Source organism: Hetaerina americana, unplaced genomic scaffold, assembly GCF_022747635.1.
Source record: "Hetaerina americana unplaced genomic scaffold, ioHetAmer1.1.p SCAF_3, whole genome shotgun sequence".
NCBI lineage: Eukaryota > Metazoa > Arthropoda > Insecta > Odonata > Calopterygidae > Hetaerina > Hetaerina americana.
In genome coordinates, this window is record NW_027286874.1 from 49,258,034 (window position 1) to 49,282,153 (window position 24,120).

Genomic DNA, 24,120 nt, shown 5'->3' on the forward strand with positions numbered 1-24,120 from the left:
CGGGAGTCGTAGAGGAAATAAGTGAATATCGAGGACGCGCTGCGTTGAAAAGAATAGAATTGTAGTTACAAATGATGGCCCGGTTTTATGATGCCAGGTTAGATTCAATGGTTAGTTACCGTGGATGCCAACTTTATGTGAGGGTTGACGAAAGAATGGGTATTATTAAAGAGATCAAACGGTAATTTTAACGTAGGGCAAATGTAGCTGTAAACAAAGACGTAACGAAAAATACGCATAGCACCAGAGGTATTTGCAAAGCTGACACAGAAGTAAGTATAAATACAAGGTGATGCGCCAATTTCAGTACCGATGAGCCTATGCTCCTTAGTGAATTTAATCCTGGGAAACAGAATGTGTTGTCATTAACAGTAGGAATTATAAACGAACAAATCATGGTTATGAATCGCATTTAATATTTTTTCGTAGCACAAACTAACAAGTGAAGAACTAAGTTAATATTAAAAAACTTGCTCGGAGAACACATGAGTATTCATGGTAATGTCCAAGGTGGTGTAAAGTTAAATATTTAATCCATCTCGAAATATTGGCATATTTTGCTGATAAACTATTCGGTGCATTAACGGAGCAAAGTACTTTCATAAGAGCTGTTAAAAATGAGGGCCACGACGCTGGATCACATTTTTCCTGGTAAGTGTTTTAGATGTAATTCTGTACTAGCATTGAGACCGTTGGCATTAATATGATTTTATGTACTATCCGTCGCTGTCAGCTTTTAGAGAGCTCTTGAGGATGAAGTAGAGTTGTCCGGAAATCAATTAACAATCGCATTGGACTATGTATTGAGATTTGAATAATGATTTTATGAGATGTTTTATTGAATTATATTTCATAACTTCAGATCCACTCACTGGTGTTGACGTGAATAGGTTCTTTCCGGTGAGCAAAATATTAGTGAACGCTCTACGTGTATATTTAGCGCAGTGATGACTGGTTTCAAAACTTGGGTTTGAAATAAGAAGTTGAGCGTAGATTGGAAGCTTTTGAAATGTGGGTATGGAGAAGAATTGATTATATGTTTGGGAGAGTATGAAGGAAGACTGGCCACTATGTTTTAAATTTGGTAGAAAAAGAGAGGAGGTTGTAATTGTGGAAATCCGGAGGAGACCGTAAGAGTGAGGGGTTGCTTTCGCTCGGATTGTTTTCTTCCTTCGGTAGACCCATCCGATTTACTACTAAAGATTTATTCCGAAAGGAAATATATGTCACTAGGTCCATACGGTTATGACACACTTCCTACTTATCCAATGCCCTTGTAATGAGAAAGAAAATGAGAACCCTATTCTTAAGATATTTTCCTATTCGAAAAAACACCTGTTTAAAAGTAACCGGAAATGTTAGAGAAAATATTAGCTTCTGATTGAATTACCATACAATTTAAAAATATTATACGTATTCTTAAATTTATGTACCTGCTTCGGGGCGTTATTCATTGCAGAACTAACTATATAATTGTTAGAATTTAAGAAAAATAGACTGCAGATCCGATCGATGTAAACAATCCTTTTTCCCTCACATTATTCAGGATCATAATAGTAGGAAACATTACATGCAAAAACTTGAACTTCTCTAATGTAGTTAAATCACCTGACCTGCTGCTGACTGAATATCCTTTGCGCAACAACTTACAGGGTAAGATACTAGCAAATTTACATAGATAGTGTACTTACATTTAGATCCCAGCTTCACATTTTAGAGTCATTTCGGCCGTGTCCCTGGTATGGGGAAAATAGTGGAAGTTAGTAGAGAAGATTTTAGAGGACGCAAGGCCTGGAAAATTTTTAAATGGCGGACGAAAGAGTAAATCACTGTTCATAGACGCCAACTGCGATTGCACGAAGCGTTCATGCAATCGTTCATGATCATCATGGCCTTATTTTCAAGTCACATAAATGTAAATAAGTTGATGCGGATAATTTTTAATCAAAAGAGGAAATGGTTATCAGGATACTAGTGGTTATTTATCGATAGATTGAAGATCCTTCAAAACTTTGAGTAATAATGAATCTGAAACATGTATTCAAATGATAACTGACCATATGAGTGGTTAAAGGTCAGCTAATGATACCTTATACATCCCAACAATTGTCTTGTGAAATTGGTGAGAGAAGCAGATACAATCTTGTCTGAATCTCATTGAAATATTGAGGGGCAACAGTTAACTATTCATGTGCTTCAACAATCGATCCCTGGAGTAGCTCAAGTACTACATTCCTTTTGTACTTTCTAAGTACAGTATCTATTCTGCATGGAAAATGTTGATTCAGTTGTATTCATCTTCTGCAGACTAATCTTTCTTTCCGCATTAAGTGGTGCAGGGTATTTTTAACTTTCTTTACATAATGTATTAATTAATCATTAAAAATCTAATTCAGCCATTAATAATATGCTGTATTCAGTTACCTCCTGGTGGAAATTGGTATTGACTAAACGAATTAAAAAAATATACCTTAGAATCCACCCCCTAAAATACAAATTGAAAAAACAAGCTTTTATCTTACTCTCGATTGCTCAGAAGGTATTCCAAAAGGTCAAGGAATAAGGGACATCTCTGACACCGTCACAGCAGTGCTAGCTGTGAGTGTTACTCTGACCCTCTTACTCTTGACTAAGCTGGAGAGCATAGGAATGTTTCGAAGAGAGACTCATGAGTTGTTAGTTTGAAGGCCTTGCAATCGGACCCTGATACCATGGCAGCACTCTATTGGGTGGATGAGTGGATTTCCAAAGTCCTTTTTCAGAATCATATTACTTTCAGACACATTACTATAATACTGATGTGATTTACAAGTGAACACTTGCTTGTAGACTTTGTGTTTAATTCAAGTTCGTTTATTGGTGGTAGAGTTAATAAGCTTGCCTTGAGATTGTTTCTACTGGGAGTGAAAACCTCATTTTTTTAGTTTGATTTAGCCGACTCAGAAATTATAGATTGTTTAAGAAATAATTGCACCCCATAAAAAAAGTTTTTTTGCCTTAGATAATCTTTTGTTCTTCCTCTGGAAAATTTGATGAGAAAGGCAATTCCAGTTTGAAAATTATCCAAGTAGTCCGGTTGAAAACTGTTTCACATACCTAATTATCATTACTAGTATTAAATTCATATAAGTGATTTGAAAATCATATGCTCACTACACAAATATACCTATAGACTTTATAAACCGTGCTACCTCTTATTTATTTATTTATTTATTCAGTATAAGTCCGAAAACAGCACATTTAGGCCTTTACATCGAACTATTAACAACGATAACAATGTCACATTTTACAAACACCCAAGCCCTAGATGGAGGGAAACTCACCCAGGCGGGAATCGAACCCGCGACCCTTGGAATGGCAGACGAGGACGTTACCCCGCCGCCACCGGGGCCGGCTTCACTAAGTCTTCTTTAGTCTTGAATTAATTATTGCCAAGGCCAAAATTAACCACATAAGAATTGAATCCCTGTTTATTACGTAGCTTTGTAAGCAAGCATTGTAGTGCATTTAAAAAGGTACCATATCATTAGCCATATAAGGTGGGAGAGTGAGTCTAATTGGAATAATATTATTTTGATCAATGAGAATTTAATTTTAGAAAGAGAATCAGGACTACAATCTGTTGATTTTTATCCATTTGCCTTAAAAATCTCTCATTTATATTAATTTATTCACATGGTCTTGTTATTTCAACTTTATATTTTGAGAATGATTTGTGGAGTAAATGAAAATTCACTAAAAGCATGAATTAACATTTCTTGGCATAAGTCGTACACATCTTGCTAATTAACACCAGTACCTAATGTAATTAACGTTAAAGAAAAATGGCCCGGTATTTTTGTATGAACATTGTTGTATTAAATGTAGAAAATATCATAAAATTCGGAAATTAAGAGGAGAATCTTTACCCTCTCTTTAACTTTGATATTTTCCTCTTTCATAGTTGACCACCTACTAAACAAATATGATGGTGCCACGAAAGTAAAAGTGAACTGTAGTGGTCACTTAAAAATTTGTGACCCAAGCTCCTTTCTGCTAACACCATCTGACCTTGTCAACATGGAAGTATCACCCAATTATTGCATAAGGAATATCGATATAGGATCTCTAGGTAAGTCTTATATATAAGCACTTGTCATCCAGGTAAAAGAGGGAATTTTGTCTCTAAGGATTTTTGATAATCTTTTTAGTCAATAAATAGAATTCACACATAAGCTCCCTTAAATAACTCTTTTTCTATCAAATTTCTCAACTCACTTTTGTGAAGTAAAAAAGTAACCAACAAACCATCAATAGTGTGTGTTTAGAGTGCTTTTCAGCATGGTAATTGACAAAGTAATTCATGAAGTTAGTTGAAGTTGATAGTTGATTTTATTTTGGTCTAAATCACTCTGTCCAAGGTAACCTTTGTGGCTAAGTTATTTTATGGAGCTGATTGTATACTATTTGGGAATATTTCTCCATGCATAGTTAGCATCTGCATCAATTCTCTTTTATTAGGTACTTACTATTCTCTTTAATAATTTTACTCACATTTGTCTTAAAATGCATATTCTCGTGTCATTGTCCCGGCCTCTTGACATAGTTCACATTCCTCATGGATCAAATTGGTATTGTAGCTGTGTAGCACCAATTGGTAGCGTTAGGATGGTCAGGAGATGGGAGAGAATAACCCTGGTGTCAGCATTATTCTATTCTAAATGAAAGGGACGAGTGCAGCAAAATTTAATCTCCCATTCAACGGATAGATAACTCACCAGCCCTGGTGGTGGTGGGGTAACGTCATCGCCTGCCTTCCCAGAGGTCACAGGTTTGAGTTCCACGAGTGTGGATTTTCCAGCCTAGGGCATGGGTTTTGGTAACTTCCCTTGATGTAATCTTTAGGGGTTACATTTTTATCCTATTGAATCGCTTCAGATTCTATGCCAATGGAATACAACTGGATTCCTATTAAATTTCATTTCAAATTTTTTGTCCTTTTGTCAGTGAATCTTGGATAGTCTTCCTAAGATTCAGTACCAGCATCTTTACACTGTGCTAACATGGAAGGGTAGGCCCCTACCTATATTTTCTTTAGCAAATTTATTCAATTAGCACTAAAGTATGTGACCCATTAACCATGCTTAGTTCTTTTGACTACGGTCTTCTGTCATCCCTGACTTTTCAAACACCATAACTCTTAGCTAACCATCAACATCCATCGGTATCAAGAAATGCCCAATGTAAAGTTTACCTATTTCTTGAGGTTTCCCTCCCAAATTAAGGCAATGGTTCAAAAAAATTTCTTTAAAAAACTTTATTTCTTAAATATAAATATTTTCTGCTTTACAAAGTTCACTTGCTGAAAGCGAATTCAATCGACTAATTTTCCCTTTTGCTTTTAGAATTTCTACTCTTGTTTCAGCACGCTTTATATTTTTTCGGCATGTGAACATAAATAGGTAAAGAGGCAAAAGTGCTTTCCTAAAATCACTTACGAGGTCTGTTCAAAACGTTTCCGCATTTTTTAATTTGCGCGCGCCTCCAGTTGATTATTTTTTATTCCCCATGGAGGATTTGTGTTTGCGGAAACTTCCCGAATAACAGACTTCAGCCACTTAGTTGATATCTTGTTTTGTTGATAAGTTATGGCCGTTTATGTGAACGGGTAGTCGTGGAGTTCGGCGAAAAATCGGATCTACGGAAGTTAACTCTTTTCACGAACAACTTTGTCCTGTGAAATTCTGCAAACTCTGCTAATCCTTTACGGAAACATTTGAGTTTATTACCTAGGCTTATGGTGAGGATGCAATGAAACGCACCGCGTGTTATGAGACCCATTTTATACCCAGTTCAAAAAGGGGCGGCAATCCGTGGCAAACGACGAGCCTTCCAGAAGACGTCAACGTCGACTAATGACCCCCACATCGAGAAAATGAACTGTCATAAAACTCGTAGAAGAGTGTGGCATCTCGATTGGTACTTGCTATGAATTCTTTGCGGAAAAATTGTGGATGCATCGAGTCGCCGCCAAATTCGTGCCTCGCTTAATGACAACAGACCAGAAACAACATCGAGTTCAATTGGGTCAGGAACTGTTTGATCGAACTGAATAGGATGAAACCTTTTTTCCAGGATCATAACAGTTGTTCAGTCATGGGGTTACGGATATGACATCGAAACAAAGGTGCAGTGGATTGGTGAAACATCCCTCCGCCGCAAAAAAGCTGGAAAGTTCGCTTGAGTGTCAAGGTATTGAATGTTTTTTCGATGCAAAGGTGGTTGTGAATCAGCACTATCTACCTGAAGGCCGGCAGTCAACACGGAATACTACCTGAGGGTTTTGAAACTCGTAAGAGACAGAATCAGGCGAAAACGGCCCGAACTTGGGCTGGGCGGCAAGTGATTGTTTCCACCACAACAACGGGCCGGCTAATTCTTCTCTGAGAACTCGTGAGTTTTTTAACCAAAAGCAAAACCCTTCCTCACCTTCTTTTCCTTCCCCACCCACTCAACTCACCAGATCTGGTCTCGTGTGACTTTTTCCTGTTCCTCAAACTAAAAACTCTACTCAAAGGAAAAACATTTGCCACCATTCTATAGATAAAATATTTGCTGGGGGGAGCCTCTGAGCATTCCGGAAGAAGCGTTTCAAGGCTGTTTCAAAAAGTAGAAACACCGTTGGGATAAGTTAATACGTAGGGTAGGAGACTACTTTGAAGGGGCCCCGATCAATAATTTGTTATTCAAGTATTTTTTTGTAATGATTGAATTCGGTAACTTTTTGAACAGACCTCATAATTGATAATGCGGTTTTTTACGAAATATTGTTGTAATTACTATGCTTCATTTATTTTACTACCGCGAAGGCAACTTGGAGTTAGTCCATCGTGGAGTTCCAAAGCGAATAATTATTATTATCATTAGTAATCTTCTGGCTAAGGTAGGTTTGTGATGAACCCAAGCTGCCAAACGATTCTCCTTAACATGACACAAACCTAAAGCTTTGCATTCACTTGTCCTACCCGCTTTTTACTCGTATTTATTCCAAATAATCCCCTCACATCCCCATCCAGCCTAACATGTCCTCGTTTGTGTTCCTATCAGTCCACTTCACCTTTTCCATCCTCCTCCAAACCAACATTTCAAAAACCTCCAATCTATGCTCATTACCTGTTTGAATGACCATGCTTCCGCGTTGGAGAAACTACGCTCCATATCAAGGTTTTCACGAGCCTTTTCTTAATAACCTTACTCAACATCCCTGTCATCAACTCCTTCCTTGTTGAAACTTCTTGGTCTAACACAGTTCTTCTCCTTAAGTCTTTACCCCTTAATATTATGAATAACATCATTATAAACATAAATGAACACATTTGTCTGATTAGAGTAAATTAAACATTTAGCCGAAAATGTTGGATGATAGAGTTATTGGTACGACCTACGAGGCCAAGAATGGGGGCGTATTCAATCATGGCATCGATTAGTCGATCGGATCCATATGTACCCCTCGAGGGTGGGCAGCCTTTTCGGGGTCGGATTGGCGTGAGGGATTGCAGGCAAGACGGCGGGGAAGACGACTCGGCATTCCCGTATCTGTCGGCTGAAAGGAATCCGCTTCACGGTCTTGCCGAAGTGTTATTTCCTGCTGTGGGAAATGGGCGCTCCTTGCCTCCGTTTCCTTTTTGTACCACTCTATGCTCAGAGTGCGCCGGAGGGCAGTTAGGACCGTTACGCACTAACGTTCTTATTTGTACTTAAGTCATTCCCGGTGGGATTTCCTTTCTTGTTAAGTTGAGATTTCATATTTTATTCCTAGTTTTAAGTTTATCCTTCTCGTAAACCCCACATCCATTTCAGCCGTTTCTTTCTCTTATTGTCTTGCGTTTCTCATGTATAATGACCGGTAAAGGTGTGAGACATAACTCACCGGGACGGTTTACAGGTATATTTATCCGTTCGGGAAGTCAATCAACATTTCAGACGGTGGGTTGGCAGTTCAGTTCAAACGACCCGGCGCGCAAAGCGGTGTCATAGCGGAGGACCCATGTTAAGATATCCGTACAAATTTACAACCAGCGACCTTGTAGTCGGTGACGGAACATTTTGGGTAAACCGCCGGCTGGAGCGAGTAGAAATTTGACCCGACCTATGCAGGAAGCCAGTCTAATAGCGGACGCGTCAATCGAACCCGGGAGAGTAAACTTCGTCTCCTCGGGGACGACGTAAAGGTTCAGAATTGTCGTTATTCAGACGAAGGGATCAAATGCAGTCTAAATGAGCACGCTGTAGACATTAAGAATGAGAAAACTCCCAAGGATGCTTGGAAACGTCGACTCTTTAAGCTTTAATGCCTTACTAGACGTTTGTACTATGAATTATGCTTGCAGAATATTATATTGGATTACTCTTGATCACCCTGTTCATCATTCAGCAGTTATTGGTTTTGTCTTTCGGCAAAAACTTATCGCGTGACCATTTAGTTTTTTTGTTATTAATATATTTTTCCTCTTACGCGCATTGCATTTTTATAGAAAAATAGTAAATAAAATGCTTTTTTGTTGCACTTCAGATATGCCAATGAATGTGCACACCTCAAACAAGAACATTTTGTTCCAATCAATATCGTAAGATGCTTTATTTGTTTTTCATATGTGGTTCCATAAACAACTGCATGCCTAATTTTGTCCGTGCCATTTCGTGTTCAGCTGTCTACGGTATTCTTTCGTCAACCCTCTTTCCTTCTTTCTACTCTATTATGAATATTCCATTAACCCACCACCCATCTCCCTCCTTCCCTACCCAATATCTAAATCCTCCCTGACTCTTTAGCTCTCCCCCCCATCATCTAAATCTCCCTTCACTCTTACCTCCTTCCCTCTCGGCAGTGCTAACCTCACCCTTCGCCCGCCAATCCCCTACGTCCGCCGATCCTTTCTCCCCCCTTCCCTCTTCATGCCTTGGCCGAGAGCTTAGTTCTGCAAGGACATTCCATCTTCAGTTAATCTGTTTGCTGCAGGTATGCTATAGGGGGAACACCTGTACGGTGCAAACGACGTTGTGAGGGCGATGGAAGATGATTGGTATCTCGGATAAATCAAGTAAGTGGCCAGGCATTCTTAATTATCGATCATTTTCGTGATAACCTTACTTTAATACACGTATTGTTAAACGCATTTCCCGCGATCTTCGAATTCTGCCCTGAACTTCTTTTATCTCGTAATCTTGTCTTTATATTTTCTTACATACTTAGTGTCGTAATAATGCTGGTTCACGTTTGAAAGGATAAAGTTGTACATGCTATAACTGAATTAAGGTTTCGCGGCACTTCACACTCGAAATTTGGGAAAGGTGAAATTTGACCGTTGTTACCAAAGGCGTATACTCATCTCTGTTTGACTGACTCTGCTGTTCAGATCTATATTTTATTTGGGAGAACTAGGTTCCCTGTGTATTACATAAAAGTATGTTCGAGATTCGTGGCAATGCGATGGAATAAGCGAATAACATTTCATTCTGGAATTACTTTTGCAGTCAAATTTCTCGTGCCTAACGTGAATGTTCTAATCGAAAACGTGCCAAATTTGAATTGAATCTCTTACTCAATGATACGTGATTTAATCAGTATTTTCGGTGCGATTTAATATCAGTTCACCCGAAGTTGAGTGAGTGATGTCGCAATTGGAGAGAGAGTAGTTTCACGGAAGACAATTTCATGTCTGGTACAATTTCCCCTGCTCAAAAATTACTGGTGCTTCTCTGACCGGGTAATTAGCGTCCAGTTTTAAGAATGTGCCTACCTGATTTTAATACGTCACTTCCATATCACTGTGAATTTGCTAATTGGACGACTATAATAGCTAAATCTTAGACTTAATCCACCTATTATTATTTCCAAAAACTTACACTTACTGCTCTCATGCCTTGCAGACTCTTCAACTTCAGCTTGCTAATCGTATTACTTGGACTTCCACTGTGGAAGAATTCATCGCATCGCCATTTCATCAAATCGAGGGACGCGATTCGAAGTGGGAAGATGAAGAAGGCTCTCTCGTGATCAGCTGATCGGCGAGATGATATCCCAGATGCTGTTTATACCTGCTTTGGAAAGGTAACCTGATTTCTGCTCCTTAATTTTAGCCTTCTGTGAAATTTATCAATTTTGAAGATTCATTTTGGGGCGGAGTACTTGAAGTTTTTGGCCGCAGGTGCAGCCTCTGTACTTGGGATGGGTATCGCGTGCTCGGAATAGATTGCGGGATGCATTCCGCCCATGAATTAACGTAACAACTTAACTTCTTTGATAAAGACTAATTATTTACTGCATCGATTTAGAATTATATATTTCCGCTTCTCTATCGGATCGCTTTGTGTACTGCTCAAAGCTACTTCAGGAATGTCTAAAAGAGCCGTTTGAATTGCTATTCTTCTTGCCAATTATTTTTCCTCAAAGTATTTACTTGACGATCATTGCATTGTTTCCTGCCTCCAAATTTCCGTGCTGATGACGATAGAAATAATTTAATTCGGGTCATTATTATTAAGGGTTAAACTGGTTTGTGCTTTGTGAATGTCAACTTTAAGGTTCTTGCCTGCGTTATTTTTTTCAATCTTGTTTCGTTTTAATTATATGTGCAAAGCTGATGTTTGTAAGCTAATTGCAGATACTCTGCTTCGTGCCCTAAATATTCTCTAAATTTCATGAGACGAGTATGAATGCTGACATAGATTTAATATTTGAATTTTCTTTCATGCATCAACGGAAATTGGAGTGGTGCTGTACATTTTCATTGTTTTAATGAGTTTTAACAGGCAGATGTTTCATTGATGTTCCACGCGAAGTATTTTAAGTTACCATGCTTGAAAGTAATGAATTTTAATAAAATATCTTTCATAATTGTTAAAGCTATGGTTATATTGAAAAATAATCCTGTCACATACCAATTTTAATTAAGTTATAGTATCTGAAAAGCATAATTAACAAAATTATATTACATAAAAGATTTAAATCTTACTGGTTTTGTTTTGTATGCAGATACTTCCAATTTAGTTTAGTCAAAAAAGTATTATGCCCTGAGAGGAATGCCTAAGCCAAAGCACACGTCGTGCTTAGTTTACAAATTTGTTCACAACCGTCGGTGTGGTTTGAAGATGGCTGAATTATTTGTTGAGGAAGTCAATTAATTGGATTTAATATTTAATACTTATAATATTATGACATTACTTATGCGGTTTTGTAAATAGTTTCTGGATCATGATATGAGAGTTTTTAGCTTTCATTCCAATATTCCTCTCCTTATCATCTGCGTTGTTGTACGTAAATGAATAGTTCTGAGAAAAATTTCATGATTGTTGATGTTGTCATTTAGAATGTTTATTGTTTTAGAATTTTTATTTTCTTTGCAAATACTGAGCATTTCAATTTTCTCTCTTCTGGTAAGGTTGTTGCTGGAGCAGAGCTACCTTTAAAATGGACTCGCGAAACTTGCTGCGGCAACAGTTTCCTGATTTTGCTCTTTGATATGTTCCAATTTTCGGAATATTTGGAGACTCGACAATTTTGCCCTTTCAACAAATCAGTTCTCGATATCAGTGAATGTCTTCAGATCAAACGATAGCGAAGACTTGGAGGAGAGAACAATGCCAGACTGTCGTGCTCTGGAGATCAGCTCATCGGCGAGATATCACAAGTCCTTGGCTGTCGCAGCTGGACCTTGGCTCTTCGAAAAGGTAGTTGCAAAATCAATTTCTGCTACTTCATTTTCATACACCAAATTGGTCTTTGAATTTGTCACTTATTTCCTTTTATTTTTGCCACTTTATTTCATTTTATTTACATTAATATTAAAATTTTGTAGTTTTTATTTTTGGCTTTAATTCTTTAATTTCAATATTTCTAGTTTTGCTAGATTGTGTACTTAATTTTTTAATAACAACTTAATTTTACTAATTTATTGTTTTGGTTAGAAGTGATCCTATTTTATATTGTGTGTATGGAAAATTTGTTTTAAATTCATGTATCAGTGATAAAAACTGGATCAATTTTAACTTTTTTGACAGCGGTGAAAAATTAAGTTAAATACAGAAAGTAGTTTCTGTAACACACGTTTCCTTCACTGTAATAATGATGAAAGCACATTTATATTAACTTAATAATTTAGTTAGAAACTATTTTTTCCTTTGATTACTTTAGAAGAGATTTTAATTTTCTGGACTGTATTTTTATGGGCGGCATTTGGGCATGAGAAAGTTTTTAGGAGGCTGAGACTGAAATGACTCTAAAGATATCTAGCTGTTATTTTAGATTTCCTATGTTTTCCTATGTCGGTAATTGGGTAGATAGTTAAAAAGAATCTATGAATGTGGTCAGTTCTTTATCAATTTTGCCTGTCAGAGCTCACATTTTACTAAAACATTTGAAAAAACATGAAATGAGAAGCGTATTTCTCTCATACTATAACATATGTGGGCTCGTGTAAACTCGTTATCTTGTTGGAGAGCATTTATTTATTTATTTAGTTCCTACAGTGTAGTGGAGCTTGCACCTTTTGTACATGATATCCTTAGTTTAGTACCTCTTTTATTCCTAATTTAAGTTAACGACATGAATTCGGTAGTTAATAGTAAGATATTTCACTTGCCTTCGATGCCAAGATTTACAGAGATATCCATAATCCAGAGATGAAGCAGCTTTAGCAGCTGACCTAAATGCTTTACAATGCTGGTGCTGCACATGGAAATTTGAATTAAACATAGTGTGTAATGATGAATATTTTGATAAAAAGTAATCTTTCCTGAATACCTACTGCATCAGAAATACTGAAATGGAAAATGTAGGCTCGATTAAATACTTACGCATTACACTTGAGGCCTCTCCTGGGTGAAACACAGATGAGGAATATGTGAACAAGCTAACAAAAAATTAAGATTCATTAGAAGTGTAAGGGAAATGTGATGAAAAGCTTAAAGATAAATATTATCTTTCGGTGGTTATTTCTCATTTAGAATAAGAGTATGCTGCTAGTACATGGGATCCTCATGAAGTTGGATTGATTTTCGAATTGGATTGCAAGCAGCGTAGAGGAGTTAGATTTTTACAATGTTATAACAAACTGAGTGGTGCATAAAAATTATTAGAGGATCTAGGTTGGGAATAGCCCACTGAGCGAAGGCTAAATTACAGATTAAATATCTTGCATGAATTGGAATGGTTTTCCTACAGCAATGATGTTGAAAATAGTTATTCGCCCCATCCTATCATGGCAGGAGAGATCATGTCAATAAAATGCAAGAAATTAATTGCAGAATAGACAGATTAAGGATGCAGTTTTTCCCACAATTGATAAGGGATCAGAATTAAATAGTCTGAACGAGCTAGGAGGGAAAGATGTTTTGAGTAAATGGTAGTATAGTGTGTAATCACCCTCAGCCATACACTCTTGTGGTGGCTTGAAGGGTACTAAATTAAAAAAAAGAAATGTAAATAGTATTCTCTGAATTTTTGCTTCAGCCTTCAGATAGGACAAATTTCTGTGCTAGATATTGGAAGACTTGACTGACTTTGGGCTATTACTTAAAAGCTTAACTGAGATTTTATCAGCTGTTATAAAGAGGTTTTTGAATGCTCATTGAAGGCAACTACTTAATGGAAAAGTAGCAGGCATTGAATGGTGTTAATTACTTCAGGCTATAATGAATGTTAGTGTTTCAAGCTGCGTCATGCTTGAATCAAAATATCTCTCAAAAAATTTATACAACTTGCAGAATTCATATATCTTGGTTGCTTAGCCACTTCTAATTAGCCAGAAGTAAACCTTATCTGCTTTCTTCAAATAATTGCTAGTCACTGTGTGTCCCTGTCATTGCTTAATGTCAAGTTGCGACATCTATTAAAATTGTTTTCCATTCTGTTTACATATTTTAAAGGTTTGCGTATTTGAAAGAATGTGCGTAATAAAGAAAGTGTACAAAACAAATCTGGAAATAGAGAACTCCAGAGCAAATTAGTGGGAATAATAAATGCGTCAACTTGCTTAAATTTTGAGGCAATCATTTCAATCAAATTTGATGTCTGTTTTACTACTTACATTCAGATGTACTCCCTTTTTTTATGAATCTCATTGTTAATAGGGCTTTTTTATACTAATTTGTATCCATTTTATTTGGTGCCTTTTCCTCACATATTGCTTTTATCTCCTCTCCAGCTTAAAGAATGGCACCCATTTTATTTGAACTGACTCAATGCAAATTAAGCATGTCGAAGTTGTTTGAAATGTTATCTTAAGTGCTGTATTTTTTCTTGTGTCAAACTTTGATAAAAAATTAGTTTGGATCCTATGTGACATCCTGTATGTGAAACTCATTCCCCTCCCCACAATCCATATAGTTGTATCACTCGAATGATTCCCATTTAATACAGAGCATTTAACATATTACTTAAACGATACTATCAAAAATTAACATTTGAATTACTCTCAAGGTTAATGTTTCAATTAATTTTACGTAATAACTGCATGTATACATATATTGGAAACTGGAAACTAATAAATATCTGCAAACTGTTCAAGGAATACTTTAAAGAAAGCATATCTCATTTCAGTTAAATGATTTATTATATTTTTTGGGAAGCAAATCTGTGCTGTCAACATTTTGTACTTCCATTTTCTTTCATATTTTGATCATTTTGTTACATAAAATTACCTAGTCAGCATATTTTTTTATCAATGTAATCAAGAGCATTAACCTGCCATCACTTAAAAGTATCTTTAAACCTTCCTTTCCCCTTTACTTCTTTTTTCTATAACTCCACAGTATAGTTTAATATATTGTTGACACAAAAAACTTGAATGTTATCTTTAATAGATTTTTTTATTATTTCACAGGATTCCTGCCATCCTTATGTGCACCTCTGATATGATACTCTTGTAAGTTCACACACAACCCATCAGCAAATGGAACTCCAAAAAATTGCACTTTGTGCAGCAGCCACCTGAACTGTCAAATGTGTGTATATAACTGCATGCTGCCCATGCCAAAGGTACGCATTAATTTATTTGATTGTAATTGTTTGCTCCTGTTATTATTTAATACTAAAAAATGTACTTATTATTTAATACTAAAAAATGTACTTTTTTAAAATTTGGAAATAAACATTTTATCTTTTTACTCATCATTCACATCAACTTCTAATTTTTTCTCTCAAATTAATTAATTTTGATTTCTTATAAATGAGTTTATTTTCATACAACGTTCACTTTTACAAAGAAATGTAATGATCAACCAACAAGTTGTCTTGAAAATGAGTTTTGTTCAAGCTTATAAAATTAAGCAAATGTATTGCACTTCATGGATGATGGATGCCAGTTCTGATTGACTGACTTGTTCAATATAGTAAATAATTTTTAAGACAGCAGCACCCTTGCCGCTTCAGTAGAAGTGATTGAGATGACAAGTCTTTGATTGAAATCTGTCATATTTAATTGTAAATTTTGAACAAGTTACCTCTTAAGACAGCTTTCAATAGTACACAACTCATGGAAACAATTTGCAAAATTGTTGAATGCTGGCCATTTTCCAAGAGCTGGTGGACATTCTGGTGGCATGAAATCCAGAAAGCCTTAACAAGAGATTGAAGAACTCGTGTTTAATCCATTCAATAACATTTCTCCGGAATGTCTAACTGGAGCGGGCAATAGCTCCCAGATTATCACTTGTATTCAATAATTTTGCAAATTGTTTCTATATCCTGGTTATTATTGAAAATTGACTTAAAAGGAAACTATGAGTTCAACATTATACAATTAAATATGACATTGAATTCAAATTAAATGTCATCTTGTACCTCCTACTGAAGTGGCAAGTGGCTGTCTTAAGGATTTTACCCCACATGGAACATGTCACATATACAGCATTGGTACCCATTGATGGAGTTGCATTTCTGGAAACATCCTAGCACATTGCAGTATAAGTTGATATTGATTATACAATGTACACATGCTCTTCAGTGACAACCTGTAATGAAAAGATGGCATCAATAATTTTTTCGTCTTAATTCCTGGTACATGTTAGAAGTGAGATTTAAATGTATACAGTAAATGGACCATGGTAATATACCAGTTATTTTTATCATTCAATCAATCATCCTTTAATCTTTGCTTATCATTGGTTTATTTTATTCATTTAATTAAATGAATAGAATAAATTCATATCTTCTAAGATTTTTCACCATAATGATAAGCAAAGATTTTAATTAAATGAAGAATACAATGTATCTTTCCACTGTCTTTTATTCACATACAACCAGTTTCAATGCTCAAGCGTCATCATCAGGTACCTGATTGATGTTTGAGCATTGAAACTGATTGTACGTGAATTAAAGACAGTGGAAAGATACATTGTATTCTTCATTTAATTAAAATGAATTTCCACGAAGTTGTGCCGGAAACAATTTAATATTTATTCTATTCATGTGCACTAATTCCTGTCAAACAAGTTTTGCAATGTGATTTTACCGAAAGGACTTGTTTAGAGAAAAATGCCATCAACCTCAAATTCTTTGCTATTTGCATGATGGATGAGAGGAATTCTTGACAAATATGTGCTTGTAAAAGAATGCATTTTAATTTAATCCTCTGGAACATCAGATGTAAGGTGAGTCACTGCTATTCCAGAAAGAAGATGAAAGTGTGTAATCCTGGTACTCAAGAAGAGAATTTAAAATGATGGTATATGCAAATATGGTGCAAACTAGAACATATAGTATGTGGAATTAAGTGGTAGCTAATGGAAATACTATGTTTTGCTTTAGTTTAACTCATAGGTGTAATATGGGAATTTACTACGTGCACTTCCAAAGGGTGTACTATCAAGTATAGTTTAAGAATGAAGAGGGAGTCATTCGCCTGATGTGAATACCTGATGACATTAATTATGGAATATAAATAGGGAAATTAAAAATTATGGGGAAAATGTAGATACATATAATCAAATGCCAACCAATGAAATTTGCACATTGCACAAAATAAAAGGAAAAATGAATTTGACAGTTCAATTTTCATACAATTCCTCAAATTCCTAATGATTTATTGAAGTTGTTTTGTACATAATCAACTAGGGGTAAAAACAAGTGAATTCTAATATTCAAAGCAATACAATGAATTATTTATCAATATCCTGGTTGGGAAGACAAAAAATAAAATATTTTGAACCTAAACAAGAGTTTAATGGGTGACCCGAGCCAAAATGTGTATTAGAAATATTTATTATATAAGTTGAGGCCTGACCTGCCTGCATGAATATATGTGTGATGGTTGTGCAATTTTAATGAAATATACCCATCTGAAATCATGGAACTCGACTTATCTTATGTACATGTAACTCTATTTAAGATGGGTGGATTATGGAAATCAGGATTCTCGAGGGTGAAATTAGTCCAAGTAATATGATGAAAACTAGAGGCAGAAAACTATAGTCTTCCTGTATAAGAGACACTAATAATATTGCCTATCTCAGGAATATTATGAATAATGCAATAACTGAAAACCTCAATAAAGGGATGAAAACCATAAATAGTACTCAACGCAAAGATCAGTTTGGCAAGTGATTTTAGAGTTCACCCAGTACTAAGCCCAATGGTGTGTGGAATTCACACACCAGGTAAGGGGGGCCAGTTCCTTTCTGAAAGAAATGGAATCAAATGGAAATTGAAATTAATGAAAATTTGTGAGCTAATGGAGAGGAAGTCAAGTAATTAGATGTAATAAAAAGTTGTGTGCTTCTTGTCAACACTATGTCCAAAATAAAAATAGGTCAGTATCCATGACTGCATACTCAAGTTTAAAAAACGATGCTTTGTTACATAGAATGAGCAAGTAATTTCAGTTCACTGCAACTATGCAACATTAGGTTAAAGTGCCGCAATGACAGATGGGTGAATGGTTAATGAGATGTTCTTTGCAACCAGATAAGTTAGTGTAGTTTATGCATGCCATTGTAGAATTAGGGTGATAGCATTTTAACCCACTGTACAGACACAATCAATCAATACATTCGGATGAAAAATTTCAAAACATATTAAAAACTCTGACTATAACATTTATGCAGAATATAACAAATATACATATAAAGAGCATGCAAAAGATTAAAACTAATACAAATCCATAGCATTAATAGTAAGTTACTACACAATTTTGTACTAATAACATCAAATATCATTTTAGATCATGAAAATATTAATTGGGCCTTTTAAAATCTTGTCAAATTGAAAAATATATGAATGCGCCAGCGCTAGATTTGAAAAATAAAATTTCCACATATTGCTAAGGAAAGAAGTGACGAAATGTTACTTGTTTGAGAGGTATGTTGTTGTCTGATAAACATTGTCTCTATTCCCAAAAAGAGTAAAATGCATCCAAATCAGTTGGGAATTGGGGTGATTCATAGTTAGTCATGATTTTACATGGAACCAGGGTTGTGCATTCACCACCAGCAAGTGCCACTGCAGTATCACTAGGTGGCATTCATTGCATAACTCTCTTCAGCGTGAACCAATATTTATTTCATTTTCCACTGACATGTCTTTCAAATGTCAGAATGTAATTCAAACAAGAGCTACTTGAACTGACCTCGACAAGTGGGTATAAAATATCCCCTGGGACTGTTTCCAGAATGTTCAATTACATGTTAGGGTTAGGGAAGAAGTAGAGATTCCAAATGGCTAATCAAGGCAAGTGTCTACGCACATGGAGTGCACTACCCCCGTTAAATGAAATCTAAGGATTTAGATGGAAAAAGGGAGGAGGGGAGAGGAAGGGTGAAAACTGAGTAAAAAGCAGAGAAGGAATACTAGTACCTGCGAGGACCACTTGAAATTGATATGAATTGAATTAGGAGAAAATAAATTGTGAAAGCGTTGTAAGGAGTGGAAACTCATATAACGAACAACATTGTCTAATTGAAGAGAAAAATAAAGACAGAGGCAGGGAATATAAGAGGGAAGGAAAAGAAATTGATTATAGATGCATCTCATCTTGAATGCTTGATGGACAGTATTTTGCTAAACATTAAGGTGGTAGAGAATAAACAAGAGCATTTCTGGTATTTACACAAAGTTTTGTAGTACAATTGGCAGAATTTAGAGTTTATGACATTAGGGGAAGAATTCCATTGTTGAAATAATAATTCACAAGAATGCAATCAATGACATATATTAATTACTTTTACAAAATCTCCAAACCTGTACCTATTATAGTTTCGAATCCATTTATATTACTTGGTATTGAGCACAGTTGTTCAAGAACATTTTAAAACAGTTTCCCTTTATAGAAAGACTTATTTAATAGGATTCAGTTCATTTAAACCAAAACTGCATCAGACTGAACAAAATGCATTACCTATTCAAGCCTTTCTAGAGATATCCCTGACATATTGCAGGCAAGTTTTTGAGACATTAACAGTTTAGTAATAGTTTAGATCATGGCCTGTTTCAGCATGAACTCATTCTACAGTAAAAATTAAAAGTTATCACGAATACACACTCATTTTGAGAAATAAAATATACAGAAGATGCAACTAAGGGGCAAGAACTGGGTGAAGAGATAAATTGAATGAGCTAAAATAAGAATAAATGGAGACGATAACAGAGTCTAATGGCAAATGGTAAGGTCAAACCAGAGTCATCTTCATAAACCATTTGTACAATCCGTTCAGTAGATGATACTAAGTTACTTGTCAAATGATGCCATCAGAATTAAGGTTAATTAGAAGAAGTTGAGGAGGAAACCCAAAAATGATGGTAGTACACCAATCAGCAAACATGACCATTAGACTAAGGGTCTTTCATCCAAATTATAGTTTAACAATTCAATATTATGGCTTAAAATGCTTTTCATAAAAATAATAAACAGTGCACTTATAAAATGCCTTTTGTGAAATAAATTAGTGAAAAAGTTTCCCTAATTCACACTATATTTGACATTAGTGTCATTTATGTAACACCTGTATAGGGGAGACTAATATCAGGTCAAGATATCAGATTTGCAACTCTTCAATAGTTGTGGGAAACTATGCACAATCCTTTCAAGAGGAATGACACAGAAAACTATCTGAAAACTTGAGTGAAAATATTTAACTTTTTCCATCATCAACGTGATCCCTTTAATTCCCAAGGATACCCCTTTCATTTTCTCCCTCCTTACCTTCTGCCTCCCACCTAATATAAACACACCACACAATGCAAATCAAATCATCTTTTCCATTGTCTCCACAACTCGCTCAACAGCCTTCAACTTCCTCATATCCTTCCACATTTAGCCATTTCATAATAGCATCCCTCATTCTTGATCCTTTGGATGTTTCCAACCAATGGCATCTCCTCCCTCTACACGAAGTTCAGTTTTCAAAAGGTACATGGTAATTTAAATTAACGAATAACTATGTAAGCCACCTACTCATGCGAACATGAGCAGGTGACTAAGGGATGTCATTAAATAAGATTAGTCATTAAAAACAATTTTTCCCCCCAAAACTCCTTTCAATATTCTCATATTTCAAATTCCTGCCCATTCCCAATATGGCAAACTTAAAAGGAAGCTGATCCAACTGCATTAAGCTATACCTCAATCTCCAATTAATGGATCATTATTCCTGCTCCTAAGGAAACTCAATTTAATTAGATCACTAAATATGGGCATTAAAGTAAGGCTTTTACAAGTAACAAGAATGTACATTAGAATATTTATGCATTTACCTAGCTAGGGAACTTGGGTGGGGAGTTCAAGTGAATGGTTTGACTGCTAAGGTATTTTATTACTTCCATTGAGTAATGAGAAATTTAAAAGGAAGTAGTGTAGCCACGAAAGAAAGAGCTTATATGGTCCTGGTTTGCCCTATTCTGGAATACACATCCAAAGTATGGGACTTGCAAGAAGTGGGACATATAGTCAGAAAAAGGGCAATAAAATCCATGCAGTTATGTACTCAGTATTCATAAAAGTTCAAATAGCGTAATGGACATTTAGGTAATCTGAAATGGGAAAGTTTGCATGATAGAAACAAGAGTAGGTTAGTGGCAAGGTACAGCATAGGTTTAAATGATGAAGCATGGGAAGAGTTTAGGAAGGAAATAGAAAAACTAATTTTTAAGGGAAAAAACCACCACAAAAGAATGCAAAAAACAAATAAGAATAAGTTTTCATTTTTAAATTGAAGTATTGTTGAATGGACTCAGCTACCTGGAGGGTTGTTTGAGCACTTTTCATAAAATAGTATGAGTTTTATGAATAGGAGCCAGGTAGCCACTGGACAAAGGATTGAGTAATAAACTTTACAATCATTGTAAGGGATAATTATTCGAAAGAAATGTGGGCAATGCAAAGTTAGACTGTATGTGTTATGTTCAATGGTGCATGATTTTGGATGAGGTGTGATGCTGGACAATGCATTGTTTGTATGGTAAGATGCTGGGTCATGAGTGATGGTATTGGCTTTGTATTTGCTTTGATTATCTTAATCAGTAGCAGCTTAATTTTTATTTATTTTATTTAATGCCCTATTCCATCCACTCCCTCTGCCTTTGCAATATTCCATCAACTTTCATCAACCCCATCCCATTTGTGATTTGTCGGTCTTTCTACCCATCTCAAGGTATTTTCATGCTGTGTTAATGCCTGCTCCCTTTCTTGAAAGGCCAGGATTATGGAGTAATCATGGTTTGGAGCACTGGGCTTCATATCTATATGTTTATGATTTTTGTCCGTATTTCCCAGAGGCTGATTTCCTATTAATTTACATCTATCATCCATGTCTACCACACAAAATCTTGGCCTTTTCCAAATTGCACCCAGCTGCTTCCTACCGTTATTCTCCAGTGTGTAAGACTGCAAAGTTCCTATTCCTCTTCATCCTGCCTGTTACCTTCATTTCAAAAATATACTCTAAATCAAAGCTTTTACCAATTTTTTGCTTAGATCTTTATTTAAAATGCCAATCACCCTCTCAATCCTATTTTTAAAAGATTCTTTACCTGGTGTAATTCTCTTAATTTGCTTGAATCTTCTTCTATCTGTCCAAGTAACTTTTAAGATAGGTGGAATCTTCTCCCTTTAGTTGTTCATCTCGTTAAATTTTAGGGTTTAATTTAGCCTTCCTATTTCTCATGAACCTGATGTGCTTCTTTTAATTTACCCTGATTCCATCCCATGCATATCATATTGATTTTGTAAAGTGGTCAGTATGGAATATAAATCCTTAAGATGACCCACTATAAAGCTTGATCATCCAAAAATCTGATTTTATGAATTTAGCATTACTTTAATTCATACTGCTAGCTCTTACCAAGCCTCTTTCACCATTTCCTCCGAGTGAACGTTGATGGGTGACAGTGGGCATCTGCCTTTACCCACTACCCATCTCTACTCTCCAACCACTATCTATACCTATGTAGTCTGAACAGACTTTGGCTTTGTTGCCTAACCACTCAGTCTACTCGTATCTTCTGAAATACATTCATTAATTCTGTCCAATTTACTATGACAAGTGCCTTTTAGGATTCTAAAAAGCAAAAGAATACTTCCTTTAAAACTCCATACTAGTATTCCTCTCTACCAGTTACGTCATTAATGCTGTGATATCACCCATACCCCTCACATTAATGGAAACAAATCGATGATTCCCTAAATAGTCATTTGCATTAATAAATGAATTTGCTGCATCTTTTTATTGATGAACTTAATTGTTACTTTGCTGCAATAAAAATCTAAATTGTCTTATAGTTCTCACAGGCATTTGCATATCTCTTCATTTAAGGGGACGATTTATAAGTCGTCATGTTTCCCACAATGCTTTCCCTGAAGAATGATCTGGTACTTTCCCGGCGAATGTAATAATGTTTTCCAAGATTATTCGGGTCTCCCACCGGGTCCACGTTCGTAGGTTTGCCGACGTTTCGATGGCCGAGTCGTCCATCGTCCATATGCCCTGAAGACGATGGACGACTCGGCCATCGAAACGTCGGCAAACCTACGAACGTGGACCCGGTGGGAGACCCGAATAATCCAGGTTTAATCAAGTGTCACAGCGTTTAAGCGACCGGGTCTCGATCTCGCAGCCTGATACGCCACGGTCGAGTTTCAAATGGGCATCATCGAGTGTGTAGTGGGACCCGTTGGACTGGGGTTAGAGTACCTTGCCGGTAGCGGTTGCCATTTCTTCCCCCAGTCGGAATTTTGGGGATGGGTCGACGGCTTGCTTCAACCGATTGGCTAGGCCACGACCAAGGCTGCAAAACGATTTGCGGGACTTTAATCATTTAACTTAAGAATTTTGCACAAAACCGCAGCCTCTGAATGTGGTTCGCTCATGCCCGATCGCAGTTCCACCCCTCCCAGTTCCATCTTTCTTCTGCCAAGCCCTAAATGGACGAAGGGGAAGAGGAGAGCATTGCGAGCGAAATTACTTTCATCTATTTACCCCCTTTAAAGCTGTGATATGGCGTCAAATTCTTCGCATCATCGATATCTTCGTACAACACACTACCCTCACCTTAGTTGCTTAACCTATTCTTATTTATGGCGCTGATAACACAAGAGTGAGTACGCCGATCCGAGCGCGATAATGTAGAGGTCATTAACGATCGCGTTCTTCAATGGTAAAGACCATTTATTACGGAAGGAAGAGACAGCGGACAATTGGAGGAAAACTGCTTGAAGACGAAATCCCACGCAAAACTCCTCAACACCGAGTAGGGGAGCGTCTTCAAAGGCATGGGGTGGAACTAAATCCGGAATTTGGGCTAGGTGTCCGTTCATTTCGATTCAATTTTATTTTTCTATCATTCGATAAATAAAAGAAAAATTCAACTTCTAATTTGTCACAATGAAGAGCCTAAAACGTGATGGTCTGGATAACTCTTTCTGCGTTCTTCAAATTTGATTAGACCTTGTTAACATTATTCAAACTTCACCCATACCAACCAAAAAAAAATAAAATATTAAAGTGCACGTACTGATTTTGTCAACCATCTTAACGGCTGGTGAATCAGCTTCAAAGTAGTCGGGGATAGTAGAATAGATGCCTCTCGAGGAATAAATCTACTACGACAGTCTCAATTACAAGATCTACTTGGGAAACAAGTAACCACCAGTT

The 24,120-nt window shown here is 36.2% G+C and overlaps 1 protein-coding gene and 1 long non-coding RNA gene across 3 annotated transcripts in view; one reads left to right on the forward strand and one right to left on the reverse strand.

Moving 5' to 3' along the window:
* Positions 1-24,120, reverse strand: part of LOC139690027 (uncharacterized) — an 84,379-nt gene that overhangs the window by 13,064 nt on the left and 47,195 nt on the right. The gene's annotated exons all lie outside the window — the stretch shown is intronic.
* Positions 68-15,050, forward strand: LOC139690695 (uncharacterized). Of its 2 annotated transcripts, XR_011701494.1 has the most exons (6): positions 68-272; positions 430-651; positions 3,944-4,111; positions 9,910-10,090; positions 11,421-11,709; positions 14,862-15,050. It is a non-coding gene; the product is annotated as an uncharacterized lncRNA (long non-coding RNA). The 2 variants fall into 2 exon arrangements; XR_011701493.1 differs by having other exon boundaries at positions 68-651.